Below are 13809 nucleotides of genomic sequence, written 5' to 3' on the forward strand. Positions count from 1 at the left end.
TGGGCCCTTTGAGGTGGATGCTGTTATTTTGCTCTTCCTCAGGAGATGAGCCCCAGGCACAGAGAGGTAAATCATAGGACGTCCAGCATCTTCTAAGGAAGTGGGCTTTTCTGAAAAAGACAACTTGGTTTTAGTCATGCCTCTTTGGTGATATTCGGCTCCCACTCTGGGGACAGATGTCTTATTAAAGGCCAAACACCAGAGAGAATCTCTCTGCTCGTCCCTCCTTTTCTCACTTTCTTTCTGATGCCGGGATCCCTGTGGACTCAAGAAATCAGGGACCCCTCAAAGAGCCTTTTCAGGGGTGCCTGGGTGGCTCAGTTAGTTAAGCAACCGACTTGATTTCGGCTCAGGGCATGATCTCCGAGTTGTGAGTTCAAGCCCCTCCTGGGGTCCCTGAGACAGGGCCCCTTAGCTCAGCAGGGAGTCTGCTCAGGATTCTCTCTCTCCCTCGGCCCCTCCCTTCAATGCTCTCTTTTTCAAATAAATAAATCAATCTTAAAAAAAAAAAAAGAGCCTTTTAAGAAAACTATGGGGATCTATTTTTATATTACAAAGACATATAATTTGCAGGAGGGCTGCAGGGTAGGGGAGAACGGGGGATGGAGGCAGGCACCAGCGCTTGGTTCTGCGGGTGCCATTCTGGTTAAGCCCCACAGCTGGTCTGATGGGATTTGGCAAACCTAAGGCCTGTCTCCCTGCTAGTCCTTTCTACCTGCCGCATTTGCATATACATATGATATCCGTTATCCTAATTATATCTATTTTCCCAGGTACAGACAGACATACCCCAGAGTTGGGGTGCCCATTAGCAGATCACACGGGCCTCTGCAGCTGTGTTTTGATTAGCAGAAAAGGTTCCCTGGCATCGGAGAACCGAAGTCACCTTTCAGAGTATGACAAGCGCAGCCAAGCGTCTCGCAAGTGAAAATCAGAGGTTTCTCCAAGGAAGGAGTGAGAACAACCACAAAGAATTAAAAGGAAATAACCTTTAATGGTTTCAACTGTGAAAGCTCAGTCAGGCTTAAGGACTGCCATCCATCAGGCGGCGAGGCACCGGAGTGCTCCTGAAGCCCGGAGTCGCCCCCATACTGGCTTCTGGAAGGAGACAGCAGTGGGAGCCTCCCCAGGGGAAGCCCCACCCACGATTTTCCAGGCTGGGCTTGGAGGGGCAGGGGACACGGGAAGGTGGAGAGGCCAAGGATGGTGGCCGGAGGGAGCGCAAGGGCAAGGTTGGGATCCTGAGGGGTTCCCATCTGCCTGGAAGATACGCAGATCCTTATGCAAATCCACAAAGCCTTCTTTTAGCTCCTGAAGCTCAGGGACTCCTTACAGGGGACCCATAGTGTTTTTATGTTTGCTTGCTCCCACCTTGCCATGCACACCCATGCTCTGGAGACCTCCTCAAGGGACTTGTGTCTCTATGCTACGAATGTGACTTATGGGTCAATAGCTTGGGTGTTAAGCTTGTGAGTCCTTCCTAATACATGCATGTTTGTAAGTTCTATCCTATTTCACTCTTGGCAACTCTATAAGCAGGCCTTATGACCTCAACTGCACTGAGCCTAATGACACTCGGTGACTTGCCCAAGGTCAAATATCCAGGCCACCTTGAACTCTCTGACCCTTGTACCCTAACTTCACGTGTGGTGCTACTCCCTCTACATTTCCCTGATGAACATATCGCACCTGCAGAGTAGTGGTGGACTGGAGAGGCTGAGAATCAGGAGAAGGGATTCTCACTGTCCTCCCCAAGAGGGCCACACTGGAGAGGGGCGAGCAGGGCTTTGTGGATTGAAGATGCTTTCCAGGTGATGACGATGTGTTCCCACGTACGTCTGGTTGAAAGCTATTCATTAATTCATGCTTTCCCCCCAACAAATATTTACAGAAGACCTGCTATGTGCTCGGCATTGTTCTACAAGGCTTCGATTATAATAAACATCCTGAGACCAATTTGGAGAGGGCAATCTCTCTGAGGAAGAGCATCTGAGCCCAGGATCCTTCTGAAGTCCAAGCCAGCCCTGCAAGAATTGAGTGGAGAGGCTTCCAGCAAGGATGCAACATGGCAGAGTTTCAGGAGCTTCTAGAAAGGGTGTTTAAGAACTGGAAAGGAGGTGGACTGGCTGGAACAAGGTGGTCAAGGACCGATGGTAGAGATGAGCTTGGAAAGAGAAGCAGGTGGGAGCCCATGAGGAACCTCAGAGGGTTTTTGGATTTTTTTTGTTTTGTTTTGTTTTTAGGTCGCCTTTAAGCTACCGCCAACCTTGTGATTTAAAAATAAAGTGTTTTTTTAAATTAATAGATTAGAATAGCATAGTATATTCATGCAATGGTTCTCAAACTTTAGAAAGTATCGGAATCACTTGGAAATCTTGGTAAAGCTCCAAGAACTTTTTTTTTTCTTTTTAAGAGAGAGAAAGAGAAGAGATGGAGATGAGGGAGAGACAGAGAGAGGGGGAGAGAATCTTAAGCAGGCTCCATGCCACTGTGGAACCCAACGTGGGGCTCGATCCCACAACTCTGAGATCATGACCTGAGCCAAAATCAAGAGTTGGACACTTGGGGCGCCTGGGTGGCTCAGTGGGTTAAAGCCTCTGCCTTCAGAAACAGTCAAAAAAACAAAGAGGCAACCCACGGAATGGGAGAAGATACTTGCAAATGACAGTACAGACAAAAGGTTGATATCCAGGATCTATAATGAGCTCCTCAAATTCAACACACACGAAACAGGCAAACATATCAAAAAATGGGCAGAAGATATGAACAGACACTTCTCTAATCAAGACATACAAATGGCTATCAGACACATGAAAAAATGTTCATCATCACTAGCCCTCAGGGAGATTCAAATTAAAACCACATTGAGATATCACCTTACACCAGTTAGAATGGCCAAAATTAACAAAACAGGAAACAACATGTGTTGGAGAGGATGTGGAGAAAGGGGAACACTCTTCCACTGTTGGTGGGAATGCAAGTTGGTGCAGCCTCTTTGGAGAACAGTGTGGAGATTCCTCAAGAAATTAAAAATAGAACTTCCCTATGACCCTGCAATTGCGCTCCTGGGTATTTACCCCAAAGATACAGATGGAGTGAAAAGAAGGGCCATCTGTACCCCAATGTTTATAGCAGCAATGGCCACGGTCGCTAAACTATGGAAAGAACCAAGGTGCCCTTCAACGGACGAATGGATAAGGAAGATGTGGTCCATATACACTATGGAGTATTATGCCTCCATCAGAAAGGATGAATACCCAACTTTTGTAGCAACATGGACGGGACTGGAAGAGATGATGCTGAGTGAAATAAGTCAAGCAGAGAGAGTCAATTATCATATGGTTTCACTTATTTGTGGAGCATAACAAATATCATGGAGGACAAGGGGTGTTAGAGAGGAGAAGGGAGTTGGGGTAAATTGGAAGGGGAGGTGAATCTTGAGAGACTATGGACTCTGAAAAACAATCTGAGGGGTTTGAAGTGGCACGGGTGTGGGAGGTTGGGGTACCAGGTGGTGGGTATTATAGAGGGCATGGATTGCATGGAGCACTGGGTGTGGTGAAAAAATAATGAATACTGTTTTTCTGAAAATAAATAAATTAAAAAAAAAAAAAAGCCTCTGCCTTCAGCTTGGGTCATGATGCCAGGGTCCTGGGATCGAGCCCCACGTCGGGCTCTCTGCTCGGCGGGGAGCCTGTTTCCTCCTCTTTCTCTGCTTGCCTCTCTGCCTACTTGTGATCTCTGTCTGTCAAATAAATAAATAAAATCTTTAAAAAAGATAAAAGAGTTGGACGCTTAAACCACTGCGCCAGCCAGGTGCTCCCAGGAACTTCTGACTACACATATCTGGGTTGTAGCCTGAGATTCTACATCCCCAGCTAGTTCCCAAATGATGCCCACGTTGCTGGTTCAAGACCATGCTCAGAGAGCACTGTGTGAAGAATGGACCACCTATATCATGGGCAAGTTTTGTTTTTTGAAACTCTTGTTTCAGTATGTTTGTAGGTACTAGATCCTGATATAAAATGTATTTTTTTAAGAGTGGGCCATATTAAAAAAAAAAAAAAAAGAGTGGGTCGTATTTTAAGAAGCTGGAAAGCCCCTAACTTAGAAATTGAGGACATTTCCTTAGACGAGAAATCATCATCCTTCAAGGTTTGAATCCATTCTGCTAGAAATCTTATGACATCCCTAAAAATAAATAAACGAGCAAATTCGTGATTGTAAAACAAAATAAATGAGAGAAAATCTATCTGGAATAGGAAAAGGGTTTATTCATAGCCTCACCTCGACCTTGATTCATTCAACCAAACCTTTGAAAAGACTGTGTCATGCTTGGGCACAGAGCCTGGGATCATGCTGTCCCTGTCTCCCTGGCTCCCACCCTGAGGAGCACTTTGGCTGTGGAGACCCTGTTTTTCTGCCCAGGGGCCATCTCCACAGGGCCACCATTCTGCGCAAGGTAGACCAGCATCCAGTCCGAAAGACAGAAACCTTCTCGCCCTGCTCACGCTGTGGCTCAGATGGTTTCCCCACACGCCTGTTGATGGTTCTCTGTCGTTTGGCCCTTCTTCTCCTATTAGCTGTGCTGATTCCAGATCCCCGTGGGAAATCAGGGGTTAGGCCCTACTTCTCACTCCTGGCCAATTCTGACATCAGTTACAAAAGCGTGTCTAATGCCCGTTCAGGAACGGACCAATCTGAAGGGAACATGAGGGCTTCAATGTGGAAACTGAATAGAAAGGTACCCGTCCCTCGAATCCGCAGCATCTTGGTCGGTTCCGCCTGCTTTGACCGAGTACCATCACTGGTAATCACCGTGAAAATGAATAAGGCTGTCTCGTTGGAAGTCCACAGAGTGCCTGGAAGGACAATAGGCAGTTGCTGAAATTTTAGGGACAAGTCAGGTTTAATCGCTATGACTTAGACGGTGCTCCAGACAGTACGTTGAGTTGTTAGAGCCCAGGCTGGGCACAGAAGCCCCGAGAAGCCTGCAAAGTCATTCAGAGGGACTGACCGCCCACCCTCCCTCCTCTCATCATTTCTTCCCATCTCCTGGCCCCTCGTGGCACAGCTCTCTCTGTGATGTGTTCCCCAGCCCCTGCCTCCCCTCCCACCAGCAGCCAGCTTACACCTCTCTTTGGAACTTCTCCAGTTCTGCCTGGAACAGAAGAGGGTTTTTGTTCCCCCACTCACCTACTGCCACTATGCAGTGCCAGGTCCGGAGCGTGACAGAAACTCCACAGAAGCCCACGTGTAGGCAGCTGCCGCGAGGTATGGTGAACGTGCCAGCTGAAGTCCTCAGGAGTCCCCGAGGAAGCCTTCTAGGCTGTGTGCACGCCTGTCTCCCCGGCCACTCTGTCATCTTCTTGAGGGGAGGGACTCTGCCGTATCCATGTGTCTGGCTCTGTGGACCACCATTTCCTCAAAGATCCAGTGGCTTCCAGAGGGTCCTCAAGGGGAAGAGGTGAGATCACAGAGACCATGAGTCTCCTTGGAAAACTCCAGGCGGAGCCAAGTCCCCAGACTCACAAGGGAAATTCTCTTCCCTCTCTCCTGTTACCCTCCCTCCACAGTACTAGACACTTGTGAAAGAATCCATGGGACTGTCCTCCTGGGACTTCCCTTCTCCGAACTGCCACCCCTCCCCACAAGGTGGGTCCTGAGCCCAGATGACTGGCTAGGGCTTGGCACCTGAGCCGTACCGAGGATCCTCCAAATGAAACCTGGAGAAGAGCCTCTGATATCTTGCAATGAGGTGTGCACTGTTCTAAGCAGCCCCATTTCTTTCCAGAAGGGTCTCGGAAGTAGAAAAAACCAGTTTGTAAATGGAAAGGATGGAACACATCCTCTGTGAAAAGCAGAATGAGAAATGGAGTGTTCTGAGGTCATGTGAACCCCTCATTTCATTGGTTCCTGAAACCCCATTGCATCTTTTCTTGAGATTCTTTAGGATCTGGTTGGTCCCCTTCTTCCTTATACAGGGGGCTGTGAGTTTCTGCTGCTCGAAACCTATAGATCCTGGCTCATGGTACCAGATTGCTCTGAGAAGTCTCTCCCCTTGGGAGATGTCATGCTTTTGGTGAAGTTTCCCCTCTGCCTTCCCTTCACCCTTACCCAAAACCGAGAGTCACCCATGGATGGTACCAGTAACTCTATTAGGGGGCAAGCTATGGTTTCAATACAACATTGAAAGATGCAATGAACCTGTAAAGATAATGCGAGGTGGGTTAGCAGAGCTCCAGGGGAGAATGTCTGTAAGAGATGTGTTTCTGCCATAGATGGGTCAGATTCTGAAGTCCAGTTTGGCTAGAGCAACAAACAAGTAATATATCTTTATTCCTTTTATGCGGCTACTCGGTAGTAAGAGCCCTTATTACCCGGGTAAAGAGAGAAACTGGACCACAGGTTATCAGCATGGGAAACAGATCCACTCACCGGGGTCCTTGTTATAAATAAAAGGTCAGTTAAACTAATACGTATTTCTGGATATTTAAGTACATTATAATTCCCTTTAGTGGGCCACGGTCAGCTCCCTAATATCTGTGTCTCCCCTTCTATCATCTCAGAAAGGCCACAGAGTTGGGAACTTGACACCGCCTCCAGGGAGAGCTCTGGGGTTAATCACACTGAAGCATGTGGTTTAACCGTGGTCACGTGACCCACTTCTAATCCAGGAGGCTCCATGAGAGGTTGCCCAGAGGCCTCTGAGAGCTCTGTCATGTCCTTTAGAGAGAGAGGCTACGACAGTACACTCTCACTTTCCCCACTGGGGCCCTAACACATTTCCTTACCGTTACATCGGTCTGAGTAGAGTTATCGTACTAACAGTCAGCCCTGAGCTCACACCAGCCGATGAAAGGAAGTCCCTCGGGAAAGGCAGAGCCACTGACTGGTGAAAAGCTGAGCGTCTGGGGCACGAGAATTCTGAGTGCAAACCCCAGCTCTTCCACTCGATGCCTGTGTCAACTGGGCGATTTGCCTAAGCCTCTGGGCCTTAGTCTATACATCTGTACTATGGGGCCATTAATGTTCCTGGAGTGGTTATTTGCCCCCTAGAGCTATGTACAATCCAGCTCCCCACCCAACATTCAAAACTCCTTTTGGGGATCCCCCAGGGGGTTGTCCTACTGGGGGAAGACGGATCCTGCCTGGCTTTACTATTGCTTAAAAGAGAAGAGCTTTTTTTTTCTCCCCTGACCCAGCCAAATGGCAGGTTTGGGGTTTTCTTTTAAGTAAACCCTATCCCCAAGGTGGGGCCAGAACTCACAACCCAGAGAAGAGTCGCATGCTCTCCTGACTGAGTCAGCTGGGCGGCCCACAGGGCAGGTCTTGATGGGAGCCCAGCGTATCCGGATGGAAGGACTCTGGGCCACGGAGGGGACTGGAAGGTCCATGGACTGGTCAGCAGAGCCAGGCCACGCAATAGGTCTCCCCTGCTGCCTGACCCTCTGAGGCCAGGCCCCTTTCCACAACCTGTGTTCCAGCTTCCCAACCACGCTGGAAGCCCCAGTCCCTTTCCCATAAACTCCGTCCTTCTGGACTAGCAAGTCGGCCTCGGTTGCTCACAGCCAAGAACGCTGCCATATAAAAGGGCCTTCTTTGTAAGTCCTCTGTGAAGCCTAGGACTGAGACCGCGCTTGTAAAGGGTTTCAGTGAATGTTTGGCTCAGCGCATGGAGCTGTTGAGATTATTACGAACTCAGATGGCCCCAGGAAGGGATGATCCGAGTTAAACACAAGGTTTTAATTGACCAGAAAGGGTACACAGAGTCCTAGTTGCCGAATTGGCAACTTTCCCTTCACACGGGGCCTCTGGCTGCTTGGGGTGTCCCGCTTGCCATATTCACCATGAATCGGTAACACTTGATAAACACAGCGGCGCAAAAGCCAGACCCTTCAGAGGCCAACACCAAGCAAAGAAGAGGGTGGAGTAACCATTTCGGTGATGCAGCATCCTCTACCAGGGTTTGCTGGCTGTCCCGTAGAGGCCAGGAGACCGCACGAGGAAGTCAGGGCTGTGAAGGGACAAGGGCTCGCAGGCAAAGGTCAAGACCAGCTCTGGAGTTCCAACAGTCATTCCACGGCCACGTTCCCGTGGCTGCTCGGCCTTGGTTCTTTACCAGCAGACACGCTCTGAAGTGGTCGAACCAGCTTTTCACCGGACCGGACTGGGGTGTGAGTCAGGTATAGGCTTATGACTATTGTTTGTCATTTGGTACATTCCAGACAGCAAGTAGTCACTGCCAACAACATCAGCACCAACAACAGCATAGCATCTCCTTCCTCTTCCTAACACTTAGGGAACCATCATGAAACGCTGGGGATGGGCCACACATTTTCCATGCATCAGGCCATTGGCTCCTTTCTGATACCATTAGTGCCATTCACAGGCTGAGACTTAATAGAAATTGAGTGGCTTGGAATAGCCCTTTGCCGCTCAGCTCTACCTCCGCCAGATGGCCAGGAAAGCCCCTCATTCCCCCACCAACACACATGCTCACAAGTTCTGACTCATTTCAGCAGGCCTTATTCTCAACAGACCTTTCTCTGCAGGCTAGACAGCCACAGAGAGAACTGCTAAAGTGCCTTCATGTTCTTCCTCGGAAGATGGGTTTTACGCCCCGGTTGGGGTTGGTGGCATATCCTGTCTCTTGCACATTATAAACTCTTACACACAATGCCATACAAATACCCTTCGGTGATTCTACCTAGATTGACCAGGGCAGTTTAGGCCCACACGCAAAGGCAGGGGCTTGGGTATACACTTTTTTCTGGGAGTATGGCCTTCAGGCTTCAGGCGTGCAAATCTCCCTTGACACCCCAGTGCCAGGGGGGCCCCCCCGAAAAGGAATGATGTATAAATGGGATTCTCAGGTGTTTTGTCCCAGATTAATTGTTTTCAGACCCAAGGTGTCAGTGATGGAAAAATGAATCACAGCCTCATCACTTTGCTGAAGAAAACAAATCCAAGGAGGCAGGCATCTTTCTGAAAGGTCACTGGGCACGCAGATCTGGCTTGTCTCTGCAGGGGGCACAGAATGGCGGTGGGAGGGGAGACCCCGTGAGGACTGTCAGGTACGCTGTCACCACGGGGACCGCCCCACCCAGTACTACACAGCTGGGGGTGGGGTATGGTAATCCCTCCACCCCAGATTTCTCACTTCTCTTCCCTCACTCCAGGGAGGTGGGACCCAGCCGATCAATAGGCTGCATGGCCGCAGGTGCTGCCGCGTGGTCATTTCTCAAGCAAGACCCTGAGGGCACCTATCACAAGCAGTCAAAGGTGGCCTGAGACAGAATCAAGGCTTGTCCCCATTGTGGGGCCTGTCTCTGCCTCTTTGATAAACATCCCCTGCCCAAGCTTGCTGCAAAGAAACCATTTCCAGAATGTACCACGCCACGCTTCTGGCACCTGCTGTCCCATTTTCCCCCCATCAACATTTCCTTGGGCTCCACAGAAGTTTTCCCAGGTTCCCTGGCACAACGGTGGGGCCAGCCCCAGGGAATCCCCCCTCCGCCACATTTTATTCCTGCATGTTGTGTCAGGAGAGCAGAGCCCCCTGGGGACAGCTGCCGGAGGGTGGGGGGCAGCTCCTGGCTGGAGGGGACGTGGCACGGAGACCCAGGAAGACAAGAAGCATTCCAAACTCAAGTAGGGAGGCAACACCTCGTCAGACGTTCCTCGCTTTTTGGAGAGGAAAAGGCATTATTCTGCCAAACGGGTTGTCTAGCATGCTTTTTTTCTTCCTCTTCTTCTTCTGTCTTTGGGGGAGGGGTGGAGCCAAGTCTGGATGCTGCAGCCAAGGTGACTCTGAGCATTTTGCTTCTCCCCCGCTGCCCCACCCCCACCGCGGCCCCCAGGAGGCTTCTTTTGCTGATCTCAGCCAGAGAGAGGCGGGCCATGGCCAAAAAGCTTGAGGGTCTAGTTCTGAAGTAGAAGGCATGGGCACACAGCCACCGGGACCCTTTGCTCCCTTCCTCTCTCCACGTGAATGGGAAACCTACATCACCTGACCCACAGCAACCTTCCCGTACAAGGCAGAGGGGTAGGGTGTGGGATGGCAGGGAAGCCGCCCCTGGTCTTGGTGTGAACCCACATCACTAAGAGGATATTGGCCTTGAAAGTCAGGAAGAAAACACGAGATTTTTTTTTTCTCCACTCCACAGTCAGCTTAGAAATCTATAGAATAGTCACGGGGTAGGGGGGCACTATTTGAACTAGGGTTTCCTCAACTTCAGCACCATGACAGCTTGGACCCTGTCACTATTTACCGTGTCCTCTGTATTTTTCTAGCAGCATCCATGTGTCTGGCGTGCATCATGACAACCAAAAATGTCTCCAGCCACTGCCAAACGTCCCTGACAGTGAAAATTGCCCCGAGGAGGAGACACTGCTTCTAGTGAAGGTGTAGAGGCAGAAGAAAGCCTAGACGCTGACGTCTCCAGGATCTGGAGATGAACATTCCAGAACCCACACAACTAATACCCATGTCATTAAGCTGCAAGAGAATTTGCAGGGAGATGCGAAAGGATTTCATAAACAATCATCATCATCACCCGCTACCTTTTCCAGAGTGCCTGTTATGTGCCAGGCACATGCCAGCTGTTCAACACACACCGTGTCTAACAAGGATTAGTGGTTATTAATGCTAGTGCCGCGTGCTGGTGACTCAGAGTAACGGGCAGCCAGAGCCACATTTTCCCCAAATATGGCAAGCACCAGATACCATGGCCAGGCCACACTCATCGCTTGCAGGAGCAAAAGGCCATGAGTTTTTGTGCCTTCACAGGCGCAGCGCCTGCCCAGGGACATTTCGGGACACAGGAGGAGCTGGGGAACTGAGCCATGCTCCTATTGGAAGATCACTGGCCCCGGGTGGACCCCTTCCCATCACCCGACGCCCACCTTGCTGGACTTTTATATTGGCCGAGCCCTCCTTTACACCCTCACTACACAGAGCGGTCCAGGCCCAGCAGCATCGGCATCACCTGGGAGTTTGGGAGAAATCTGGAATCTAGGGCCCCACCCCTGACCTTCCGACTCAGAACCCGCATGCTCATGAGATTCCCCCAGTGATTTCTCAGGGCACTAAAGTCTGAGACCGGAGCAACAGTACCAGCTTGCTGGCATCTGTTAGCATTTTATTTTTTTTATTTAAGTTTTTATTTATTTATTTGAGAGTGAGAGAAAGAGCACACAAGCTGTGGGGAGGGGTAGAGGACTGAACGGGGAGTAGAAGACTCCCCACTGAACAAGGAGACTTGATCCCAGGACCCGGAGTTCATGACCCCAGCCAAAGGCAGATGCTGAACCCACTAAGCCCTCTCGGCCCCCCCGCATCTGTCTGGATTTTATTTAATTATATTTTTAAAATTTTTTCTTTGTTTTTTAAAGTAAGAGCCTGTAGCAGATCTTTTTTTTTTTAAGGTTTTTATTTATTTATTTGACAGAGAGAGAGAGCACAAGCAGGGGGAGCAGAGGGAGAAGCGGACTCCCTCTGAGCTGCGCAAGGAGCCTGATGTGGAGCTCGATCCCAGGACCCCAGGATCATGACCTGAGCCAAAGGCAGACGCTTAACCTACTGAGCCACCCAGGCACCCCTAGTTTGCATTTTAGAGTGTACGCAGATGGAGGGCAACAGCCCAGCTCTCCCCAGACCCACTTATTCAACAAATATTTACTGAACACCTACCATGTGTAGTCAGGGCCTTTTACCAATACCCCCCCACACCCTACCCCATACAGGTGACTCTAGGGAGGAAGTCACTGGATTTACAAAGAAAGATAATGAAGCCCCACCAGCTTAAGAGGCTTGGGGACAGTCATGTTACACATAACCAGGGCAAGGGATTTTCATTGCAACATTTTATTCCTCAATCCTGGCTCTTTCTTCTAGTTTTCAACTACAGTCATCAGGGCAAAAAAAGAAGAAACAGAAGTTTCTGCCTGTCTTAACTACTGAATCATACCAAAGGCAGGACTAGGGGCCCGGGGGGGGGCGGGGGGAGCACGGGGAGGGGGCGTTATTCAGCCTGACTGCCGGCTTCTGTCATGAACTCATCTAGAATCAGAGATGGTTTAATCCACAGGGGTGAATTTTTTGTTCAATTCCATCGGTTCTAAATCAAAGGCATTTAAAGACCGTCCATAAAAAATACAAAGCAACCACAGCTCTGGAGATTTTAACGAAGCTGCACCCTCTAAGTGTCTCTTCCCGTCGTCTGAAATCGAAATGGAGGTCCAGACTGTGTCCCTGTGGCAGACTGCAAACTCCTGTCCCAAGTCCCCTCCTTGCCTGGCCTTCCTAAAACTCAAAAATTTGCTTTTGTTATCACTTACTTCCGCCTGGTTTGGTTTTTTTCCTCTCATAAAGCTGTCATGAGACCCAGTTCTAGGCCCCCCTCAGTTCCAAACCTCTGTGATTCCAGAGTAATCACTCCAGAGCCTCAATTTTCTCATCTGTAAAATGGGAAATGTAGATACTGCTTCACAGAGTTCCTGGGTTGGGGCGATTCATGAAGCTAATTAATGTGGATACTGGACTCAGCCCCAAGCCTGAGTCCTGGCAAGTATGCAACACAGGGCATACTTGCCAACTCTTCTTCCTCCCTTTGCTCTGAGAACATTCCTGGGGTAGTGGTGGGAGGGGTAGCTGGGGGCTGATGGTGATGATGAGTCTTCTTAGTGATTCTCCAATGCATTGGGTTGAGCCACTAGGCCTATGAAGGGGCCCTTTTCAAATGCAGAGGATGGAACTCAACGGAAAAGCAGTTGCCACCCTAGATGTTTGAAGTAAGCTTGCCACCATCTTTGGCATGTATTCTATTGAGCCTTCTGTGATGCTCAGAAAAATCAAAAGGTCGCCATGAATGTCTCAGATGGAGGAGTGGGGCTGTACAAGTCACAGAGACACCTGACGTCCATCTGGTACTCCTCAGGAAAACCCCCACCACATGAGCCTTAGACTTCTCTGAGATGGAAGCTCAAAATGGCAGACATCTACATTCCCAGCCTCCTTTGCGGCTGGGCAAGAGCCACCAAATGCCTCGTTGAAGACGTTGACTCAGGAGCCCCGGCCTGTGAAGAACCTAGGCTGCTGAGGGTGTCACGGCAGTGGGAACTACAGCCAATGCCCAGAAGCTTCTATGGTGCCCAGCTTCTACGGGGTCAGCTGTGGGACAGCTCCCAGGGGCGATAGTCATGTCTCCTCAGGGGCTACCCTGTAGAGGCTGATCCTGATTCCCCCACCCTCCTGAGGAATCTACGAGCATCCCAAGTCCCTTAAAAGGCTATTTCTCTGTGGAAATTGAAGTGTCTCTTGTTGAAGCTGAGAACCCTAATGGAAGCATTTCTCGCTTTAATTTCTGGTCCTCGGTTTAGCTTGTACAGAGACTTGAGTATGTGCTGATAGAGAAAAACCCACTCCTGACCCACCTCCACTGTGTTTGCAAGAGGGTTTCTCACAATAAGAGACACACATTTCTCCAGGACACACATTTCAAGATCAACTACGGTGTAATTAGGGTATGGATAAAAATGCAGATTCCCGGCCCTCACTGTGCAGATACCGAATTAGAAATGCTGTGTGCATTTTCTCACAGACCCTTGCCCCTCCCCCGCAGTTGTTTTGCTCCCCAAAGTGTGACAACTGTTATTCTATGGTACTTCCTCGCTTTTTCCTCAGAGAGAGCTGTGACATCTGTGGATCCCCGTGTGATAAAATGAAGAAGCTCTTTGTGACCAGAGGCAACTGGCCGTGGTCCCATCTAACTTCTCTGAGCACTGAGAGGAACAAATATGTCATAC

The 13809-nt window shown here is 49.7% G+C and overlaps 1 long non-coding RNA gene across 3 annotated transcripts in view; it reads right to left on the reverse strand.

Annotated features, from left to right (window-relative positions):
• Positions 1-13809, reverse strand: part of LOC122911457 — a 23923-nt gene continuing 10114 nt past the window's right edge. For 2 of the 3 annotated variants that reach the window (XR_006385473.1, XR_006385475.1), the window contains 2 exons: positions 5197-5453; positions 4251-4862 (listed from right to left, as the gene is read on the reverse strand). This is a non-coding gene — a long non-coding RNA (uncharacterized LOC122911457). Of the gene's footprint in view, positions 111-4250; positions 4863-5196; positions 5454-13809 lie in introns of those variants that run through there. The other variant, XR_006385474.1, reaches the window with a different exon arrangement.

The sequence above is a fragment of the Neovison vison genome, chromosome 7 (assembly GCF_020171115.1).
Source record: "Neovison vison isolate M4711 chromosome 7, ASM_NN_V1, whole genome shotgun sequence".
In the NCBI taxonomy this organism is placed as follows: domain Eukaryota; kingdom Metazoa; phylum Chordata; class Mammalia; order Carnivora; family Mustelidae; genus Neogale; species Neogale vison.